The following is a 24,269-nucleotide window of genomic DNA, read 5'->3' on the forward strand; positions in this document are numbered from 1 at the left end:
ATTAAAGCCTAGCTGCCATTTTTCTGACCATCCCTGAAGTCTATCTAGGTCATTCTGAAGAAGCTCTGCTTGGCGGCAATCATTAACTACTCTACCAATCTTTACATTATCTGAAAATTTTGACATCACACCCTCTATCACTTCATCGATGTCATTTGTGAAAATCAAAAACAACAGTGGTCCTAATACTGATGCTTTTTGTTATTAGTGGTCCTAATACACTAAAGAACCCAATCTGAGGAATAACCAGTGATTTTTTTGAAAAAAAAAATAGGTGCCGGTACTGATTCTTTGCTATCAGGAAAAACTGAAAATTAAAAGGATATGAAAGTACTCTAAAAATTTTTTTTCCTGATATTGTTACTTTAGTAGTAATGTTTTTAGAATAAGAACAACAAATTAAGTATATTAACAGTTTATTAAGCATAAATTTATTATTCAAGTATATAAAAAAATAAGTAAAATATGAATAAAATAAGTAAAAAATAATAACATAAGTAAAAATAATTTGTATTGTAATTGTGTATTGTACTTAATAAAAGTTTCGAATATTTTCAATTTTAATTTTACATGCAACAAGATATGGAAAATGTAACACACTAAAGAAATCTAACTTTGAATTTTTTTGAATGTGGCCACTGTACAGGAAAAGGTTGGACACCACTGCAGTAGAAGGTGGGCCAGAGCCCATTGGGAATACACCTCGAACTGCTCACTCTTGACCAGCGCGACTTCTCTGTATGTGGGACAGGTAGTCGGATACATTTTACCAGGGTACCACCAAGTTGTAGAATGGTAATCCCTTTAGCTCTCTTAATTCGTGTAGCAGCACTAATTGCCTAAATGCCAGAAATGTGAACAGTGTGTACCGAGTTAATTCTCTCCTAATCCATTCGTTATATGAAAATTTTCTTTGCTCAACGGAAACTATTTTAAATGTAACTTCCAAGGGGAATTCAAAATAATTCACAATAAAAGGACTTCATTAAACAGAGGTCTGACTGAGTAATTTAGAATTATAAAAATGGTTATACAGTTTTATATAGTAAATATCTTAACAATTAAGGGCATTTGTGCCCTTAACTTTTAAGGGCACAAAAGGTGATATAGTTGTACACGTTGGCACTAATGACATTAAGAGTAGGAGACCGGCGGAATTACTTGACAAGTACAGGTCACTGATGAAAAAAAGCCGTGAATTAGGGTTGAAATTGAAAGTGTCTGCAATTCTGCCCAGACACGATAGGAGGGAGTATATGATGAGAGCCCTGTCAATCAATTCGGCCCTGGAAAGATTGTGCAGGGCTCAAGGGGTAGAATTTTTTTCAGCCTGGTCTGTACTTGTTAACAGGAGAGACTGCTTCTACAGGGATGGGATACACTTAAATAGAAAGGGTGCAAGAATGTTTGCTGATGCTATCGAGGCAATGTTAGGTGGGTCGGAAAACTGCTAGATTGGGGGGATACAAGGACTAATAGATTAACAGTAGCCACTGGCAGAGGTGAAAGTGATTCTTGCACTGCTTCTATTGGAATGAGCCGCAGCCTGGAAAATAAGATGCAGGATATTTCAGAGACTGCTGGGAATCATTGCAGTACAAGTAAACACATGGGTTGTGTTAGGGTAGCTAAGAAAAAGAACAGGTGCATGTATACTTGTGTGTACACCAATGCTAGGAGTTTAGTAAATAAATTTGATGAATTTGAGGTATTGCTCAAAACATCAAAGGCAGATATTGTGGGGATTTCAGAGACGTGGTGTCACACAGATATAAGAAATGCAGAACTGGAATTTGGGGAGTACAATGTCTACAGAAAGGATAGACAGGATAGGAAGGGAGGAGGGGTTATGCTATTAGTTAAAAAACACATAAAATCCAAGGAAGTGAAGCCAGTCGACATCGCTGGACAGTGCAGTGTCGAGTCAGTTTGGTGTGACATAAGCATTGGGAGATCAAAATTGAGAGTAGGAGTGTGCTATAGGCCTAATGACTCTGATGAGTATAATAAGAAACTGTTCGGAGAAATAGAGTGGGCCAGTAAATCAGAGAGTCTTATAATGGGGGATTTTAATTTCCCAGATATTGACTGGAATTTGGGGGCTGGTCACTCACACAGTAGCAAGGCTTTTGTGGATTTATTGGATGATTGTTTTCTACATCAGCATGTTCGGGAGGCAACTAGAGGGAGTAATACTCTTGATTTGATTATCAGTAGTGATTCTTCATGCATTAAGAATCTGCAGATAAATGAACCACTTGGTGGCAGTGATCACAGTGTGCTGAAGTGGGAGTTACTCAAAGAGGTAACTACCATTAGGGGTAAAGGGAAGGGGTATTGCTTTCGTAAAGGCGACTACAATGGACTGAGACAGTATTTAAATTCTATACAGTGGGATCAACTGATGATATTGCCAACAGCAAATTCAAAATGGGAAGCATTCAAAGAACTTATCGTGGAAGCTACTAGGCTTTACATACCAACTAAGAAATATTGTTCAAGGTTTAGGCCTAAATGGTTGTCAGATGAACTAATGAGGCATATGGCAGAGAAGAAAAATGCATGGGATACATACAAATTAACACGTGACACGGACGCCTATGATAGATACAAGTTGATCTGTAACCAAGTTACAAAGGAGGTTAGGCAGGCGAAGGCAGATTACGAGAGATCCTTGGCAAGGGATGCGAAGAAAAACAGCAAAGAGTTCTTTACTTATGTAAACTCTAGAAGGAAGGGGATGAATCAGATTGGTCCACTTGAGATCGATGGGTCAACTGTTGATGACCCTGCTCGGGTAGCTAACAAACTAAATGAATATTTTGCATCGACATTCACACATGAGGAGTTATTCAGCGAGGGGAATGCCAGAAGTGTATTCAACTCTAGCAGTAAGCTAGAGAATCTTGTAATAACTGAGAGCAAAGTGGAGGGGAAATTGTTGAAGATAAACACAAGAAAGGCACCTGGGGTGGATGGGATCTATCCAGTTATATTAAAGGAGGCAGCAAAGGAGGTAAGCAAACCCTTAGCCATAATTATGAGAGCTTCCTTGGACTCAGGGGAGGTACCCATTGACTGGAGATGTGCAAATGTGACCCCAATTCACAAAGGGGGATCAAAGGCTGACACAAGTAATTATAGACCTGTGAGTTTAACTTCTGTTCCCGGAAAATTAATGGAGGCACTGATGAAAGAAGCACTGCAGGATCATCTAGACAAGACTTCAGTTATAGCTAGGACACAGCATGGTTTTGTTAAGGGGAAGTCTTGCCTGACCAATTTGATTGGATACTATGATGCAGTCACAAAAGAACTGGATGCAGGGAATAACTTTGATATTATATACTTGGATCTTAGAAAGGCTTTTGATACTGTTGCACATGGAAGACTGCTGCACAAATTGGAGCAGTGTGGCATTGGAGGCAAGTTGCTGCTATGGATAAAGGGGTGGTTGAGGGGGAGAAGACAGAGAGTGGTAATCAATGGACACTGCTCATCGTGGACTAATGTTATTAGTGGAGTCCCTCAGGGTTCAGTACTGGGGCCTTTATTGTTTTCTGTATTTATAAATGATATTGATGATGGTATATCAGGCTTAATGTCCAAGTTTGCAGACGATACGAAGGTTGGCAGGGTTGTCAAGGACACTACTGACACTATGCTGCTGCAACAGGATTTGGAAAGGTTGAGCAGATGGGCTTCGAGGTGGCAAATGAAGTTTAACATTGACAAATGTAAAGTACTACATATGGGAAACAGCAACCCCAGAGCAACGTATCAACTCTGTGGTACTACACTGACAGTGGTAGAGAATGAAAGGGACCTGGGGGTGGTGGTGCAGGCAGATATGAAGTTCTCTGAGCAGTGCAGACGAGCTGCAAGAGTAGCTCATGGTGTATTGTCAATGATATATAGGAATTTTTTTAGCAGGGATAAGGAGGTGATTATTCCCTTGTATAAGGCAATGGTCAGGCCACACCTAGAGTACTGTATACAGGCCTGGAGGCCTCATTTCAGGAAGGATGTAGAGCTGCTGGAACGAGTACAGAGAAGGGCGACTAGATTGGTGAATGGGACAAAGGGGTTCTCTTACGAAGAAAGGCTTAAGTTTTGCAAATTACAGTGTCTGGAAACTAGGCACCAGCGGGGTGATCTGATAGAGGTGTACAAAGCCTTGAATGGTTTGAGCATGCTCAATGCTGATGGGATTCTTCCTCTAGCTCAGAAAAATCACCTGAGAGGGCATAAATTCAAATTGAGGAAAGACAGATGTAGGATAGATGTGCGGAAATTTGCCTTTAGCCAGCGGGTGGTTGATGGGTGGAACAGACTTCCATCCCTTGTGGTGGAGGTTGATAGCCTAAATAAGTTTAAGGCTCAGCTGGACAGGTATTTCGAACGAACAGAGGGGTGAAGTGGAAGTGGTTATTTTTATTTATTTATGATACTTTTTTTTTTTTTTTTTTTTTTGGCTGATGCTGCATAAGCTTGCTTTCTTGCATCAAATGCCTCTACTAATGCTAATGCTAATGCAATAGACAGTAAAAAATGCAAATTTAGTTAAATAATTTTAAGCTTATTTGAATAGTAGGTAAACGTATGAAAAAAATTTACGGAATACAGTATTACAAATATCAAAGTGCATTGCATCCAGATGTCACACGTCACTGTTAATAAAGGTGCCGGTATGCCGTACCATTGCGTACCGTCCCAAAAAAAGCACTGGGGATAACCATTTATCACAACCCTCTGCTTCCTACCCTGAAGCCATCCAGCTATCTATCTAAGGATTTTCCCTGTTATTCCAACCTGTTCCAGCTTGTAAAGTAACCACTTGTGTGGGACTGAGTCAAATGTTTTGCTGAAATCCAAATAAACAATGTCGAAATTATTCCCAAAGTCCAGCTGTTGAGTGACCCTGTCAAAATAGCTAACCAGATTAGTTAAACATGATTTTCCCTTTACAAAACCATGCTGAGTATCCTTCAGAATTTCATTTCTGTCTAAATGATTGTGAGTTCCAACTTTGATCATTGTCTTCATGATTTTCCCTACTACTGAAGTTAGACTAACTGGCCAGTAATTTTCCACTTCACTCTTAGAACCACCCTTATGTATTGGAGGCACATTGGCACTTTTTCAGTCTGACTGAATCACTCCTGAGTCCAGTGATGCTCGCATAATTTGCCTCAATGGTTCAATGCACTCACTTGCTGCCTCCCTTAAGATTATAGGGTATATGCCATCCACCCCAGGAGCCTTACTAACCTGTAGGCTCGAAAGTTTTTTTATTAAATAAACTTGAAATTTCAGCATCAACTTAGGGGAAAAGTGGGTGAATACAGATATTATATTTATATTATAGACCAAACTTGAAACGAGATCAGAATTGATTCTATTCATTATATGTTCATACGATTATTCTTATTTAAAATTAAAATTAATCTAAAAATTAAAGTACTCTAATCACCTGATTACTTCTAAAATAGACTGCATTTGCTCGTAATCTTGTTCATTCCTGGGAGGGTATGACTACAGAATCCAGTTATAATATTATGATCACCTCCCAATGCAGACATCACACACGCCCAGTGAATCATACAGCACGCATGTGTCAAGTTCACACACCGCAAGCATATAAGGCTTGATGTTCGGCATCTATGAACACAGTAACAGCCTCTGTCATGGGCAAAGCAAACGACTTATCAGACCTGGAAAAAAAGGCATGATCATCGGCTAGGGGTGCTAGGATTTCCGAAATAGCGGACTTTGTGAAATGCTCACATGCTGCAGTGTATCAAGACTGGATGAATGGGATAGTTTTGATGACCCGACGTGCCAATTGTGGAGTCCCATGCGCCATTGATCCCAGAGGTGAATGTCAGCTGAAGCAGTCGGTCAGGACCGATCAGTGTGCTACTGTTCCTCAACCGTGGTGCCACCAGAAAGGTCTCCAACACGACAGTGCAGCAAACCCTGTTGTGTATTGGGCTCCAGAGCAGACGCTTGGTGACAGCGCCCATACTGATGTCTGTTCATCGAAAATAGGTCCTTGAGGTTGTTACAGACATCCTCTCAGATATATACCAGACAATCTGTACTTGCTACCTGGGAGTCTAAAATGCTGATGGAACTGATATTCGGATGACATTCAAGTCAAGTGGACCCAATTTTGGCGAAGTACAGTCTGTCTGTGACAGCCAGATCCTCTGCTTTCACCTTCATGATGGTGGGACTGTTAGTAATCCTGAGTATAACCCCCTGTGTAAGCACACTGTGGGTGACTATCCAGGTGTGAACCAATGTAAGCAGGGGTCGAGGTGTGGCCTACACCACATGGAGGAATGCCGCCCGTCTCTGTTACCCGGCAATACTAGGTGGTAGATGACTCTTATCTACCACCGCCCCACATCTGTGGCGGTGCCCTCAAAACCTCTCTCAGGCTTCTAGATTCCATTCAAAAGAGGGCAATTAGGTTAATTAATGACTCATCTCCAACAGGATCTCTCCACCCTCTGTCTCATAGATGTTCTGTTTCTGCTGCATGCCTTTTCTACAGATACTTCCATGGGCACTGTTCTTCTGAATTGGCTTCTATAATTCCTACTCTCTCTCTCTCTCTTTCAAAACAGTCCGAACATGTGCCATCACCAGCCAACATCCATTTACTGTCCAACTTCAAACTCACAGAACCAACTTTTCATCTTCCTCGTTTATTCATTCAACTGTCGTTTTCTGCAACAATCTTTCTTCATACGTATTTTCTGAAAATTACAGTTTACAGAAGGTTAAGTCTAATATCAACGAATATCTTCTTTCGTCTTCTCAGCCTCCAACCCAAGCATGGTACTAAGTACTGTAGGCTCAGTCCATCTTTACCTAATACAAGGTAAAGATGGACCCCAAACACAAGAGGTTCTAATACCTCTTGTGTTTGGGGTTTTCATAAAAAAAAAAAAAAAATGCTTTGGTTTGCACAGCAATACCGACACTGGATCCCGGCCGAGTGGCAATGGATGGACGGTAGCATATTAGGCATGAAACCTCAGAGAACAGACACCTGGACACGATTGTTAGCAGAAGGGCAGTTTTATGGTCTGGGGAATGTTTTCATAGCATGGCTTGGGTCTGCTGATACTTCTGGAGGGCACCCTGAATGCAAATGATTACCTATCGATCATCGCCGATCAGGTACACCCGTACGTGTTGACTGTGTTCTCTGGGGGCAGTGGTATCTATCAGTAAGACAGTGTGCCATGCCATGTCGCCAGAATTGCCCGTGAGTGGCTTGAGGAGCACAACAAAGACTTCAAGCTACTCCCTTGGCCACCAAATTCTTGGATCTTAACCTAATTGTAAATCTATGGGACCACCTCGATCAGCACATCAGATGGATGGATTCTCCACCAAGGAACCTACAGGAACTCTGGAGTGCACTGCAGTCTGCATGGTCACAGATACCCGTAGCAACCTTTCGCGGACTTATTGAGCCCTTCCCACAGCGGCTGGCTGCCGTGCATGCTGCGAAAGGTGCATATTCTGGATACTAGGTAGGTGGTTATAATAATGTGACTGGACCCTGTATATGCAGAGGCGTTGTCGTGATGCAAGTATTAATTCCCCAAAGCTCACTCTTCCCGCTGTTTTTCTCTTAACAGCCTTGCACAATTGCTGTAGAACTGCTTTGTAGTATTCCTGGTCCACTGTATGACCATGTGGGGCAAATTCATAATGAACAATACCCTGTGAGTCAAAAAAAAATATGATGAGCATAATCTTCACATTTCATCAAGATTGTCTTGCTTTTTTTGAGGCCTTGAAGAAGATGGACTGAGCCTTTGTATTAGGATCAGTATTTATCTTCAATAATGATGGAAGAAAAAAAACAATATGCATATGCTAAGCATGTGTGAACAATGTTCTATGTGAAATATCTCTGTAGAATTAAAATTTTTTTTGAAATAAAGAAAAAATAAATACAATTTAATTTTTTTAATGTAATTTATTAACAACCAATCCGTATCAAACTTGTTATTCCAAAATCTTTCAAACCCTTTATGTGCTGAACAGTGTTTGGTAATTTAAATAAAGCAAAGCAGGAGTAGATTCTTCAGAAAGTTTCAAGCATTTTAATTGAGGGCAAATATGCCATATGGATGTGGATCTGAATTAGCGGAGCTCACAGATGGTTGGTCCCCACTTGTAGATGGCTGTGCTTGCCTTGTAGATGGCTGATTTAGTTTAGCCAAAGCAAAATTTTTCATCATTTTTGCTTGTTCTCTACATTCCCATTGATAGCCTGCAGCTTATTTTGCAATCTCCTTCGGTTTAGAGGCATTTAAGTGAGCCTTATAAGCTTTTTGCCTTTTAGTGGCGGTTTTTACCATGGCAGTCTAAAATGGTGTTTTATTATTATTATTGTTATTATTATTTTATTTTTTTTTTTTTTACAATTTCAAAATTTTACGTTTTTCTTACTCAGAATGACAAAAGAAAATCACTACACTTTGAATTTTTCAAATTGGTCCACTAGAACTTGAATGTCACAAAATGAGGTTTTGCTGGCTAGTTACTCCTCACTGAAGCAGTACCAGGTGGAAACTGGTACTGCCTCAGCCGACTAGGTGGTGGGAGGGCGATGACATAGTTACTTTCATCACCGGATTTTGTGACGTACATGCTGCGAGTTTACCCATGTCGAAAATTAGGGGTGTGTGCGTAAATATTTTTCACATAAAAAAAAAAGTGAGTCATTGGAAACATGTTGATAAAGATCCTGATATGCAGGAACTTGCTGCTCTTTGATCATAAGCAAGAATGTGATGCCCAAACTTGGCTGAAATGCATCACATTCCCAAATCTTATTAAAAATTGATGACAGGTCTTCTAAGAAATATCAATTTCACACTAACAACTTCACAGATAGTTCAAGTATCAGTCGCTCTTAATCAGTTCATGTAAACAAGCTATTGAATTATTGGTGTTTAAAGTTGAAGCAAGAGCAAGAATCATCTTCAATGGAGAAGTGGTCCTCTTTAAACTTTGCAGACAACAAAAGTCTTTGAATGACATATAGCATGCTCTCCAAAAGCTGTTTTTAACATTTTGTGGGTTTTTATTGTACTTTTTTCCTAATTTGGAACAGAATTTCTGCTGACTAAAATCATTCATTTTAGAATGCAATGAAACACATAAAGCACATTCTGTTCAATGCATGCTAATTCAGATTTGACTGCAGATAAATGGGTGATTTGTGCATTAAATGTCTAGTTGACTTACTGAACATGTTGCAGCAAGTTGCCACTTACTGTGAGATCATAATTTAAAGATACAGTGAGTCAACCCCTAGAATGGTTAATTACACCTCATGTAGCAGTCTTCCACAAGGGATGGTATCAAATCCTGTACTAAAGTCGATATACAGTAAACCCCCGCTATTCGCGGGGGTTACGTTCCTGAGAAATGTCGCGAATACCGAAAACGCGAATACTGAGTTATGGCTCCCATGTTAATAAAGGGGTTCTGTTCCAAAGTATGTAATATATAAGAAAAACTAGTCTAAAATTTTGTCTATGTATGTATTATATGTACCTTCATAACATGACTATGTACATAGACAGTACATAGTAAAATGCAAGCATATGGCATCGAAATGAAAATAAGAAACAATTTAATATTAAATGTAATATTTATTAGAAATTTCAAACAAATCTTTCAAACCAGCGCCTTTGCTAGCAAAAAAACTTATCCCGCCAGTGCTATCACCAGTTTCGCTAAAGTATTGATAAAGGAGTTTTGCCTTTTCACGAATGATGAGTGAACTTAACGGAATTTTATTTTGAGTTCGGTCTTCTATCCACATATTTAAAGCCTTTTCCATTTTTTCTAATTTAACATCACAAGTTACAGAGCAAATTTTTTAAGCAATTAGCGCGTTTTCACGGACACTATGGCAGATTTTTTTCTTCCAATTTTTTGATTGATCGTACCGTTGACTCATTGATTTTATAATGTTTTGCCACTGAGGAGACACTTTCACCATTAGAAAATTTGTCTAATAACTCAATTTTATTCGCTAATGTCATCACCTTTGATCTTTTCACATTTCCCTTGTTATTCGTAGCCATATTTTTGTACGAGTTAGAAAGAACTTGTCCACAATAAAGTCACTTTCTTCCATTAACACACTCAAAAAAGTCTGTTTTACACTGCAAAAAGGTAGATTTATCACTTTTGTAAGCATATCAATTTATAAATTGATAAATTTATTCAATTTATAAACATATAAATTAAAAGCAAACGACGAAACCTTCCATGATAAGCGCATAACACATACTGAACAAGGACTAGCTAGAAACATCCACGCTCGCGATTTTGTCACCCCTCTCCCCCGGGAAAGATAATTTTAGCCACACCCATGTTTTTTTTATGGCGGAAAATATTCACAGCACTTTAAAATTCACATTTTTTTTTGGTTTTATTTTATATTAAATCAGCGATCGCGAAACCGCGAATAGCGGGGGTTTACTGTATTCTTCTTCAGTGTGCTGTCTCTTTGCAGAGGTTGGCTGTCATCTTTGCAATGGATGTACGTGAGGTAGAAACCCTAAACAAGCCCTCGTTACTCTGATCAAACCACTCTGAGGTTTGCCAACCAAGATTTTCTTCTTTTCTCTCTACTTCTTTTTCCATTGATCTTGTCCTGGATTATCATTTGCAACATCTTATATTTGTCATTCCTCATCATATGTCCTAAATATTTTAGTTTCCTCTCCTTAATGGTATTAGTTATTTCTGTCTTTTTCTTCATTTGTCTCATGATCTCATCATTCTTTATCTTATCAGTCCATGACATTTTTAACATTCGTCTGTAGCACCACATCTCAAAAGCATTTAACTTATTCTGGGTCTTTGTCAGTGTCTAGGCCTCAGCTCCATAAAGGAGGATAATAGGCCTGACGTAGCCGAGTGGTCAGGAGCGAGAATGCATAGCACGTGTTCCTTGAGTGAACCGGGGTTCAAGCCCGTGACTACTAAATACAATAAATATTTGTATTGACGATTTATTGTAAACTCTACTGACTTGGTTGTCGTGCCGGAGTATAAACAGAAAATTTTATTTTTTTTTAAATTTTAACAAAAAATACATAACATCTCAGTATTCTTATTATTAAAGAAAGCATAAGATCACTGTGGCATAGAAGGTTCTTCATTTTAAGGAGGGCAGCATGTGCTTGTTCAATTCTAGAGCGAACCTCAATGGAATGGTCCCAGTCCTCGCTCAGCATACATCCAAGATAACTGTAACTTTTAACCCTTTCAATTTCTTCATTATTGATTGTAATTTTTGTTTGTACTTCTTCCTTACTGATCCCCATGAATTTTGTTTTCTTGATGTTTAACTTCAGACCAAAATTTTCACTTATTCTATTTACTCTATCTACTGATGATTGTAAGTAAATCAATCTCAGAACTGGCTAGCAAAATAGTATCATCTGCATATCTGATCATGTTTACAGTATTGCCATTAATCTTTATTCCCTCTGTAGCTTCTTTAAAAATTTCTTCGGCATACATGTTGAACAATATAGGTGATAGAATACAACCTTGACAAACTTCTCTTTTAATTTCTGCCTCTTCCGACTTTTCTCCTTCTTTGTATACTTTTGCTGATTTTCCCCAATATAAATTCACAAGTATTGTGATATCCTTGCCATTAATTCAAGTTTTCTCTAGAATTTTGAACATTTTGTCATGTCTTACACGATCAAAGGCTTTCTCCTCATAATCCAGAAGCAGATGTATACCTCTTGGTTCACATCTCTACATCTTTCTACTAGAGTTCGAACTGTAAACAGAGCTTCCCTAGTACCCAGTCCTTGCCTGAAGCCAAATTGAGAATCACTGAGTATATCCTCATATTTTTTTAAAATTTGATTGTGTATAATCCTTAGAAGTATCTTCAGTGCATTGCTCATCAAACTAATTGTTCTAAATTGAGAACATTTATTTGCATTTGCACATTTGGGAATGGGTATAAACGACAATCCCAATCATTCTCTGGGAATTTCTCCAGTGTCATAGACCTTTTTGAGCAGATCAACCAACACATCCACTTTAATTATCTTTAAAAGTTCTGTTGGAATTTCATCAGGACCACTTGTCTTTTTGGTTTTAGTATATTTAATCACTAAGATCACTTCCTCCTCCATGATACTCGGTCCTGCAACTCTGTCGAACTTTTCATTTCTATTATCATTAAATAATTCTCTGATATATTCTTACCAGCATTCAAGTCTTTCTTCAACTGAAACTGCAGTCAATCTGTTCTTTTTTAGAATTCCATTACCAGTTCTTAAGTGTAGTCCTAACGCCTCCTTCAAGACTTTATGCTTGTTGAAATGGTCATGTAGAGATTCCAGTTTCTCAATTTCTTCACATTTGGACCTCATCCATAAAATGCTTCTTTATTTTCTTCCTGATTTCTGTTCTTATTTTTATTTTATTTTATTATTATTATTATTTTTCTTTTGTATTCTGTGGGTTGTTTTTGTTCTGTCTTCTCTTTTCCATTAGTTCCAGTATATCACTCATCATCCACTTCTGTTTTGCTTTTAGAGATTCACTTTTCATATGATTATCTAGCACTTTATGTACAGCCTGTATAATTGAACTCCATCTATCATTTATATCTTCTGGGAGGATATAATTCAATTCATTCTCCAAGGCATCTTCAATCTTCTTTTTTATAAGTTTTAGCTTCATTTTCAGTTCACCAATTAATGGATTATGGTCAGAACCTATATCAGTGCCTGGATATGTTCTTAAGTGCTTCACACAATTTTTGAAGTGATGGTTGATCAAGACATAATCAATTTGATTTCTCACAATATTGTTTTCTCTGATATTGTTTTGATTTCTCTGATATTGTTTTGATTTCTCGCAATATATAAGCTCCACACTGTTGCGCATGGAAGACTACTGTACAAATTGGAGCAGAATGGTATTAAGGGTAAGTTGCTACAATGGATAAAAGGATGGTTAAGTGGGAGAAGACAGAGGGTGGTAATCAATGGGTGCTGCTCTTCGTGGACTAATGTTATTTGTGGAGTCCCACAGGGTTCGGTGTTGGGTCCACTGTTGTTTTGTGTATTTATCAATGATATTGATGAAGGTATATCAGGCTTAATGTCGAAGTTTGCAGATGACACAAAGGTTGGCAGGGTTGTTAATGACAGTAATGGCAGTGTGCTACTGCAACAGGATCTAGATAATTTGGGCAGATGGGCTAAGAAGTGGCAACTGAAGTTCAACCTTGACAAATGCAAAGTACTGCATATGGGTAGAAGTAACCCCAGAGAAACGTACCAACTGTGTGGTACTACACTTAAGGTGGTAGAAAATGAAAAAGACCTGGGAGTAATTGTGCAGTCAGATATGAAGTTTTCTGAGCAGTGCAGACAGGCTGCTAGGGCAGGTCATGGGGTTTTGTCAATGATATTTTTTTTTTTTTTTTTTTGGTAGTTGTTGGCGCATCGGCTTCTGTGGCCATATTGCACCTCCCAAGGTTTTTGCAGTACTTTGATCCAAGCCCGAGGCGGGAATCGAACCCGTGACCTTTGGGTTGCCGGGTAGGTACTTTACCCACTCGGCTAGCCCGGTCGGCTGTCAATGATATATAGGAATTTTGCTAGCAGGGAAAAGGAGGTGATTGTCCCTCTGTATAAGACAATGGTCAGGCCACGCCTTGAGTACTGCGTACAGGTCTGGAGGCCTCATTTTAGGAAGGATGTAGATTTGCTTGAGCGTGTACAGAGAAGAGCAACACAATTGGTGAGGGGAATGAAGGGATTCTCTTACCAAGAGAGCCTTAAGTTCTGCAAATTGCAGTGGCTGGAGACTAGGCACCTGCGCGGTGATCTGATTGAGGTCTATAAGGCCTTGAATGGGTTGAGCACGCTGAATTCTGATGGGATCCTTCCACTTGTTCAGATTACCAACCTACGGGGACATAAGTTCAAATTAAGAAAGGACAGATGTAGAATAGATGTGCGGAAATTTGCCTTTAGCCAGCGGGTGGTTAATTAGCATTAGCATTAGTAGAGGCATTTGATGCAAGAAAGCAAGCTTATGCAGCATCAGCCAAAAAAAAAACAAAAAAAAAACCACTTCCACTTCACCCCTCTGTTCGTTCAAAATACCTGTCCAGCTGAGCCTTAAACTTATTTAGGCTATCAACCTCCACCACAAGGGATGGAAGTCTGTTCCACCAACCAACCACGCGCTGGCTAAAGGCAAATTTCCGCACATCTATCCTACATCTGTCTTTCCTCAATTTGAATTTATGCCCTCTCAGGTGATTTTTCTGAGCTAGAGGAAGAATCCCATCAGCATTGAGCATGCTTAAACCATTCAAGGCTTTATACACCTCTATCAGATCACCTCGCTGGTGCCTAGTCTCCAGACACTGTAATTTGCAAAACTTAAGCCTTTCTTCGTAAGAGCACCCCTTTGTTCCATTCACTAATCTTGTTGCCCTTCTCTGTACTCGTTCCAGCATCTCTACATCCTTCTTGAAATGAGGCCTCCACACCTGTATACAGTACTCTAGGTGTGGCCTGACCATCGCCTTATACAATGGAATAATCACCTCCTTATCCCTGCTGGAAAAATTCCTGTATATCATTGACAATACTCCATGAGCTACTCTTGCAGCCCGTCTGCACTGCTCAGAGAACTTCATATCTGCCTGCACAACCACCCCCAAGTCCCTTTCATTCTCTACCACTGTCAGTGTTGTACCACAGAGTTGATACGTTGCTCTGGGGTTGCTGTTTCCCATGTGTAGTACTTTACATTTGTCAATGTTAAACTTCATTTGCCACCTCTCAGCCCATCTGCTCAACCTTTCCAGATCCTGTTGCAGCCGCATAGTGTCAGTAGTGTCCTTGACAACCCTGCCAACCTTTGTATCGTCTGCAAACTTGGACATTAAGCCCGATATACCATCATCAATATCATTTATAAATACAGAAAACAATAATGGACCCAACACTGAGCCCTGAGGGACTCCACTAATAACATCAGTCCACGATGAGCAGTGTCCATTGATTACCACTCTCTGTCTTCTCCCCCTCAACCACCCCTTTATCCATAGCAGCAATTTGCCTCCAATGTCACACTGCTCCAATTTGTGTAGCAGTCTTCAATGTGCAACAGTATCAAAAGCCTTTCTAAGATCCAAGTATATAATATCAAAGTTATTCCCTGCATCCAGTTCTTTTGTGACTGCATCATAGTATCCAATCAAGTTGGTCAGGCAAGACTTCCCCTTAACAAAACCATGCTGTGTCTGAGCTATAACTGAAGTCTTGTCTAAATGATCCTGCAGTGCTTCTTTAACCAGTGCCTCCATTAATTTTCCTGGAACAGAAGTTAAGCTCACAGGTCTATAATTACTTGTGTCAGCCTTTGATCCTCCTTTGTGAATTGGGGTCACATTTGCACATTTCCAGTCTATGGGTACCTCCCCTGAGTCCAAGGAAGCTCTCATAATTATGGCTAAGGGTTTGCTTACTTCCTTTGCTGCCTCCTTTAATATAACTGGATAGATCCCATCCACCCCGGGTGCCTTTCTTGTGTTTATCTTCACCAGTTTCTCCTCCACTTTACTCCCAGTTATTTCAAGATTCTGTAGCTTACTGCTAGAGTTGAATACACCTCTGGCATTCCCCTCGCTGAATAACTCCTCATGTGTGAATGTCGATGCAAAATATTCATTTAGTTTGTTAGCTACCTGAGCAGGATCATCAACACTTGACCCATCAATATCAAGTGGACCAATCTGATTCATCCCCTTCCTTCTAGAGTTTACATAAGTAAAGAACTCTTTGCTGTTTTTCTTTGCATCCCTTGCCAAGGATTTCTCGTAATCTGCCTTCGCCTGCCTAACCTCCTTTGTAAATTGGTTGCATATCAACTTGTATCTATCATAGGCTTCTGTGTCATGTGTTAATTTGTATGTATCCCATGCATTTTTCTTCTCTGCCATATGCCTCATTAGTTCATCTGACATCCATTTTGGCCTAAACCTTGAACAATATTTCTTAGTTGGTATGTAAAGCCTAGTAGCTTCCAAGATAAGTTCTTTGAATGCTTCCCATTTTGCATTTGCTCTTGGTAACATCATCAGTTGGTCCCACTGTATAGAATTTAAATACTGTCTCAGTCCATCGTAGTCGCCTTTACGGAAGCAATAACCCTTCCCTTTACCCCTAATGGTAGTTACCTCTTGGAGTAAATCCCACTTCAGCACACTGTGATCACTGCCACCTAGTGGTTCATTTATCTGCAGATTCTTAATGCATGAAGAATCACTGCTGATAATCAAATCAAGAGTATTACTCCCTCTAGTTGCCTCCCGAACATGCTGATGTAGAAAACAATCATCCAATAAATCCACAAAAGCCCTGCTAGTGTGTGAGTAACCAGCCCCCAAAATCCAGTCAATATCTGGGAAATTAAATCTCCCATTATAAGACACCCTGATTTACTGGCCCACTCTATTTCCCTGTACAGTTCCTTATTATACTCATCAGAGTCATTAGGCCTATAGCACACTCCTACTCTCAATTTTGATCTCCCAATGTTTATGTCACACCAAACTGACTCCACACTGCACTGTCCAGCGATGTCGACTGGCTTCACTTCCTTGGTTTTTATGTGTTTCTTAACTAATAGCATAACTCCTCCCCCCTTCTTATCCTGTCTATCCTTTCTGTCGACGTTGTACTCCCCAAATTGCAGTTCTGCATCCCTTATATCTGTGTGACACCACGTCTCTGATATCCCAACAATATCTGCCTTCGATGTTTTGAGCAATACCTCAAATTCATCAAATTTATTTACTAAACTCCTAGCATTGGTGTACACGCAAGTATACCTGCACCTGTTTCTATTCTTAGCTACCCTAATACAACCCATGTGTTTACTTGTGCCGCAATGGCTCCCAGCAGTCTCTGAAATACCATGCATCTTGTTTTTCAGGCTTCTGCTCATTCTAATAGAAGCAGTGCAAGAATCTCTTTCACCTCTGCCAGTGGCTACTGTCAATCTATTGGTCTTTGTCCCCCCCGAAGCTAGCAGTTTTCCGACCCACCTAACACTGCCTCGATAGCATCAGCAAATATTCTTGCACCCTTTCTATTTAAGTGTATCCCATCCCTGTAGAAGCAATCTCTCCTGTTAACAAGTACAGTCCAGGCTGAAAAAAATTCTATCCCTTGAGCCTTGCACAATCTTTCCAGGGCCGAATTGATCGACAAGGCTCTCATCATATACTCCCTCCTATCGTGTCTGGGCAGAATTGCAGACACTTTCAAATTCAACCCTAATTCTCGGCTTTTGTTCAACAGTGACCTGTACTTGTTAAGTAATTCTGCCGGTCTCCTACTCTTAATATTATTAGTGCCAACGTGTACAACTATATCACCTTTTGTGCCCTTAAAAGATGATATTCGCTCTACAACGTCATCAACCTTTGCCCCTGGCAGACATACCCTGGTCCTGTTCCACCTATCTTTTTAATTGCTGGAACAAACTTCCATCTGTCGTTGTAGAAGTTGATAGGTTAAATAAATTTAAGGAGGAACTGGACAGGCATTTGGAGGGAATGGTGTGATTTTTTTTTTTTTTTTTTTTTTTTTTGGCTGATGCTGCATAAGCTCCTACACTTGCTTTCTTGCATCATGTGCCACTACTACTACTACTACTACTACTAATATTGTTTTCTCTGATATTGTTTTGATTTCTCACAATATTGTTTTCTATGATATTGTTTTGATTTCTCACAATATTGTTTTCTCTCTAGATATATAATGTCAGAATTGTTTCCTTCATCCAACTGTTTAAAGTAATGCTTTCCAAACTTTTTTTGATACTGACATAAATGTGCTTTCTAAAAGTAATTCACCATGACTAGAATTTTATAATTATTAGACACCTTACTCTTTTTGTTCTTTATCTTTAAGTTAATAATTCCAGCAGTATAATTTCCTTTGTTTGGGCCAAACCATGCAAAACAAGATTACAAGAGAGAGTAAGGTGTAAGGCTAAGCACAAGCTTAACTAAAGCCATCCGAAATGAATTATGTCAGTTATTATCCTATCAGCATTGAGCATGCTCAATGCTGATGGGATTCTTCCTCTTGCTCAGAATAATCACCTGAGAGGGCATAAATTCAAATTGAGGAAAGACAGATGTAGGATAGACGTGCGGAAATTTGCCTTTAGCCAGCCAGCGAGTGGTTGGTTGGTGGAACAGACTTCCATCCCTTGTCGTGGAAGTTGATAGCCTAAATAAGTTTAAGGCTCAGCTGGACAGGTATTTTGAACGAACAGAGGGGTGAAGTGGAAGTGGTTTTTTTTTTTTTTTTTTGGCTGATGCTGCATAAGCTTGCTTTCTTGCATCAAATGCCTCTACTAATGCTAATGCTAATTATTAGCTCTGAGAGAAAGAATGTGTCTAGAATTCACTGGCCATCTAGTATGAGCTATATGAAGAAATAAATATAAAGAAGAGGAAGAATTTCTGCGAAACATTTATTGCATAGTTTTTATATAATAAATAGATTCAGAATTTATGCAGGGTCAGGTACTCATTTATTTTGTACCATTTGAAATCGCAAAAGGAGCAAATTGCAAATGAACTGTAATGTTAATATTGTTGACAAAAAATAAAGAAAAAGTGCATATATGGTATAGCTATGTCAAAGAACAAATTTACAGTATTTACTTAACTAAGCTTTCCATAATTCTTCTCTGCTGTCTCCCCCTGTTTTTTTTTTCAGTTTAGATCTGCATAATTTGAAAAAAAAAAAAAGAAAAAAAAAGTAGGCTGTTTTTCCTAGTAAGAAAAAAATTTTAAACCAAAAATTAACAGCAAAAATACAAATAACTATATTTAAAATAAATTTAAACTTCTTTCATGTAATATTTAAAATGAGATTTGAAAACATTCTTATAGATGGTTTTCATCACCAGATCCTTCAGCATGTAGCATTTCACACCAGAAGACAGATATGCAGGTAAGCTCTTAAAAGATGTCTGTATTTTTTCCTTTTTAATCTATTCATACAAAACTAAAGTAATGGTCTGCTAAGTTTCAAATTTGGTTATTGTCAAGCCACAAGAAACATGAAAGGCTCCAGTTATTATTTTCAAGCATAAAATGTCAATTTAATTTTTTTTAAATAAAAGACCAAATCTTATAGCTTATTGAGAACACACAGGTATTTTTATTTATTTATTGCAAATGGGATAACTTACCAGGATGCATAACCAATATTTGGTCCTCTGGTCTACTTGAACACAAATCATATATATTTTGTAGATGGCATGTGTTCAGGCCAGTTTGTCTGTTATGTGGAATGAAAAATCCAGAATAACTGATGGAGAAAAAAAACCTACTTTTTCCACCTCACATTAGCTACCTACAGCTCTGACTGAAGAGACTTTTTAGAAATTTCACCAATCTATGATGTGACTCAGTCCTCTCCAATTAAATGACAAGTGGCAAAACCACTATACTGCCAAAGAGCACCCATGTAGTACTAGGCATATAATGAGTCGGGGAACAAATAAAAACAACAGTTTTATTTAGAATTGAAAACCTTCTGTCAGGTTTTGCATCTTTTTAAAATAAAATAATTGAATCATATTTAGAGAACTACTGTTTAATATTGTACATACTAATATTGTAAGCATGAAATGATTATCTCATCATAATAATAACTGCTATCTTTGCACCTGCTGCATTGCAGTGGAGCCCATTTTAAAACCATCAGCCCATAGCACAACCTTGAAACATAGCCGATCTGTGTAGATTGATGTGGTTACACTTCAATAAACATCTTAAAGCAAATTCTCACATTTAAAAAAAAAATTAATTAAAAATTTATTAATTAAAAAATTAATAAAATAATAAATTAATAAGAAAAATTAAAAAGCCTGCTTAAAAATTAATTTAAACAAGCACGTTTCAAATTTTTAAGGGTTTTAAAGAGAGTATTATTATTATCCATGTGGGAACTAACAGTTCCCACTTTTAATTATGTTTGCATTTGAATCCATGAATGTCAAAGGTGTACATAAAAGTGGCAGAAGGGACATTATTTCAAATGTTATAAGTTTTTTGTAAAGAAGGAAGGCAGTCCCTCTGGATGAATCTTTAAAATATGCTGCATGTTTCAGAGAAAGTTGTTTGCATGATACTGGCAGTTGGGATAAGTGAATGAAAAGTGCTCATACAAACAACGCATGTCCCTTCCTCCAAAAAAACCTCTGGCTTAGGGAAATTCAAAGGCCACTTGGATCAGTACAGTAATACCCCGACTTACGCTACCCCGACTTACGCGAACTCTGAGTTACGCGGTTCTTGATTTTTTTCGTTTGGCAATACTGCCGCCCACTATCTTCAAGGTCGTTTTTCATATGTTATTGATATACGGTGCGACGGCGGAGAGTGAGAGCAAAAGATGAACAAAATTCAACTTTACTGCACATGAGCTGCACACATATACAAGAATTTGTATTCCAACCTGTCATATTTATATGTGTGCATTCGAATTCGTGCTGAACGTTTGTCGGAAATTACATTGTTTTCACGAGAGAAATGGATCGCGTCGGTTGAGCTGTATACAGTCAGTCCTCATATAACACGTGTTTACACTACACGAATTCGATCATACACTATTTATAAATACGGTAATGATATCTTATAATATAACACGAACCGAATTGGCTTATGCACGATTCGCCTTTGTGTTTACAAGAAATGGCAGTCGAACGCAAAATCACCCCAACCAAACACAACATGATAAGAATGAAGAGAAGATCTGAAAATGTACTGTATTTGTTTTAGGGGAAACACATTTCACCATAATAACGTAAAACCAACACAATTCCAGCTATCGGTATGCAATTAGATCGAGTTTATAACAGATTCCACTAGCAGAAACGCAACTGGATTTTTATTGTTTTATGGTAGTAACCCCTAGAAATGTGAGGTGTTAATAGTGTATCTCTGCCTTTATGGTGTTGTTTATTCAGTTGCTACATGCACGCAGCTTTGTTTATGCGTATCAAGCGTGCCTCCTCATTTTGTAATTGTGCTTTATTCCCTAAAAATGAGTAAAATACTTAAAAGGTGTGAAAAGGAAGCGTACTGGTGAAGACACTGCAGATTCAGAGAGAAAAAGAAAAGCAATTATCGATAAACAGAGGCGGACTGGGTCAAAAATTTATAGTGGCCTCATACTATGGTTTATGGCCAAAATCACACAGGCCCACCGGGGTTTCTCCGGTAAGGCTTATGGCCAGTCGGCCTCTGTCGATAGAGAAAAAATATGAAATTGTGAAACGCTTTGAGCGAAATGAAAGACCATGTGATATTGCACGTGCTACAGGCCTAAATGAGGCAACGGCGAAAAGCACATGACAATTGCAAACTTTACAGGTCTCAGCTCAATTGAAAAGGGCTTAAAAATTTTAGAAAACATAGACTACAACGAAGAACGCGTTATAGCTACAAAGCAAGGAATAAAAAAATTATTAGCTTGCTACGAAGAAATTCTGCATGAAAAAAAGACGTCTCTGTGTCGTCAGACGAATTTGTTAGATTTTATGAAGACATCGAAATAACTTTTTTACGTAAGTCATTTATTTTTTAATACATATTTTGTATTACTATGTATAAAGAACTGCAATTTTATTAATATTTTTCTTCTAAACTAGTGTTTTTGTTAGCCGTTGGTTCCAATTAAACAAAATTTATATGTATTTATATGCAAAGTTGTACCCCGACTTACGCGAATTCGACTTAAGCGATTTTCGTCGGACCCACCTATCGCGTAACTTCGGGGTATTACTGTACCTACAAAAAGAGAGAAATGCATAAGTAGTATTTATTTATTCATTCATTTTTTTAAGGATGGTAGATGAAAAGCCTTGTGCTTCCTTGTACTGTACGACTTAAACTTGTAAGATAAAAATCAGAGAACCTAGCAGACCAGTGAAGCATTTTGACATTTCAGAGAACTGTCTTACAACATTGGAGATATGGGGCTAAAGCATTGTCCTGTTATAATACAGGATTATATAACTTTTAGAGGAATGGCAAAAGGACATATAAGTATAGTTCAGTAACTGAGATTACCTTGAGCAAAAGCTGGTTTTGAATAGCTGTCATAAGCAGTAGCATCCTGTATCATGATTCCTAGTGTTCGATTTGTATGCCCTTTGTTTAATATGGGCAGGAAAACCTTTTTTTGCCAGTGCATCAATACACATGGATCCTTCTGTCATTGTTCTCTAAACAGAACCTTGATTCATCACTAAAAACAATCCATTGCCATCTTTCATTTCTAAGTGCATCTCTGCATCACTGAAATTGTTCTATACTGGGCCTTGCCAACCCAAATTGTTCTGCGGGCCACCTTGATGAAATACAATTATCTGCAGGCTACACATAAAACAAAACAATCTTTTAAAAATAAAAAATTAAAATGCCATTAAAATTTATTTTTATTATATATCTACGTCAATGAGATATTTGCTTTCTCTGTGATCACTCAATTTTTTAAAATCTACTTCAATGTTGGTAGTTGCACATCTGACGTAGCCGAGTGGTCAGGAGCAAGAGTGCATAGCACGCGTTCCTTGAGTGACCGGGGTTCAAGCCCGTGACTACTAAATACGATAAATATTTGTATTGACGATTTATTGTAAACTCTACTGACTTGGTTGTCGTGCCGGAGTATAAACAGAAAATTTATTTTCCAGATTTTCATCTGTTATTGAAGCTTGAGATTTACTTTTAACAAATTTCACTTTTTAAAGGAAAGTTCCACAAACGTATGTGGATCCGAAGGTGCTCACAATATTTTTGTGCAAAAAATCTTAATTTGGGATACTTTTCTGCTGTCACATACATGTAAAAGTTGATTTTTGATGTCATGGCATGAATGTGTTTTAATTCGTTGTTGTACTGTAAATCAAGTACTTCCATCTGCAGAGTTTCCGGTTTGACGAAGGGAAGGAGTGGTGGGGATTCGGGGAAGTACAGCTGGTCTAGTATTATATTTCTCATTATTTATCATGCCTAGTGCAGTTAGTAAATGATTTCCCACTGATTTAGTAAGGAGTATAAAAATCATCTGGTGGGCCATGAGTTGGCCAGGCCTGTTCTATACAGTGAGTGATGTATAAGTGATACATTGCATAATGCATATACAAATCTAGGCTCATGCCAGCTGTCTGCTAATGGGATCTCTTGGATGTCCAAGATGGCATGAGCCAGGATTTGTATATGCATTATGCAATGTATCACTTACACATCACTTTTCATCTGTTATTGACCCCTCTATTCTTTCTCAGAGACACAAATCTATCAGCCATGACCTGCAGTGAATTATCAGCTCCTCAGGCAGTATAGGTATGCTTCTTGGCCTGGACAATGGCTGGGTGTGTTCTTTTATTCACCAGTGCCAACATGAACCAATTGTCCTCATTTCTCTTGCAGTATCAACAGCAACTACTGGTACCTGTGGGCATCTTAAAAGTCTTTTTGACAAACTCTCACTAATATTTTGTTTTTATGTTGCAACTAATAATAGCATGTGTCATGCCGACCCCTCGAGCAGTTCTATATCCTGACTATTTTTGGTTCCAATTTCGAGGGTTTAGTGTTAAACAACAACTACAAAATTGAATTTTCTTTTTGCGATAACTCTAGTCTTACTTTATACAAATAACAATGCATATCATGCCATAGAACTGTATCTCTAGTACTTTACAAGTTAGCTTAGGCTGTAAGTACATTTCTGGTAATCCAAGAAAATGTCAAATGACTTTTTTTTTGGTTAATTACAAAAACATCAACTACAAAGTGATTTTTTAGTTAATGTTGTTTGACAATAAACCCTCGATTTATAGATTGTTATTTCCTTATACTACTTGCAAATTTTTGAACAGTTCATTAACTCTTTTAGGGTGAGCAGTTTTTCTTATATGAAATTTTGCTTATCCGGTAATATCAATTATCAATTACCAGATAAACAAATATTTTAGTTCTGATTTTAGTTTATTTATCTATTATTTATGTTTTCTTTTAAGAATGGAGTTTTTGTCAAGAATGAAGTTGATAGTCCTTCTGTGAGAACTCCTTTGCCTGTATTTATTAACAGTAAGTATGTTTTTCACATTAAGGA

The sequence above is a fragment of the Mastigoproctus giganteus genome, chromosome 3, assembly GCF_048544385.1.
Source record: "Mastigoproctus giganteus isolate SK-2022 chromosome 3, ASM4854438v1, whole genome shotgun sequence".
Lineage (NCBI taxonomy): Eukaryota > Metazoa > Arthropoda > Arachnida > Uropygi > Thelyphonidae > Mastigoproctus > Mastigoproctus giganteus.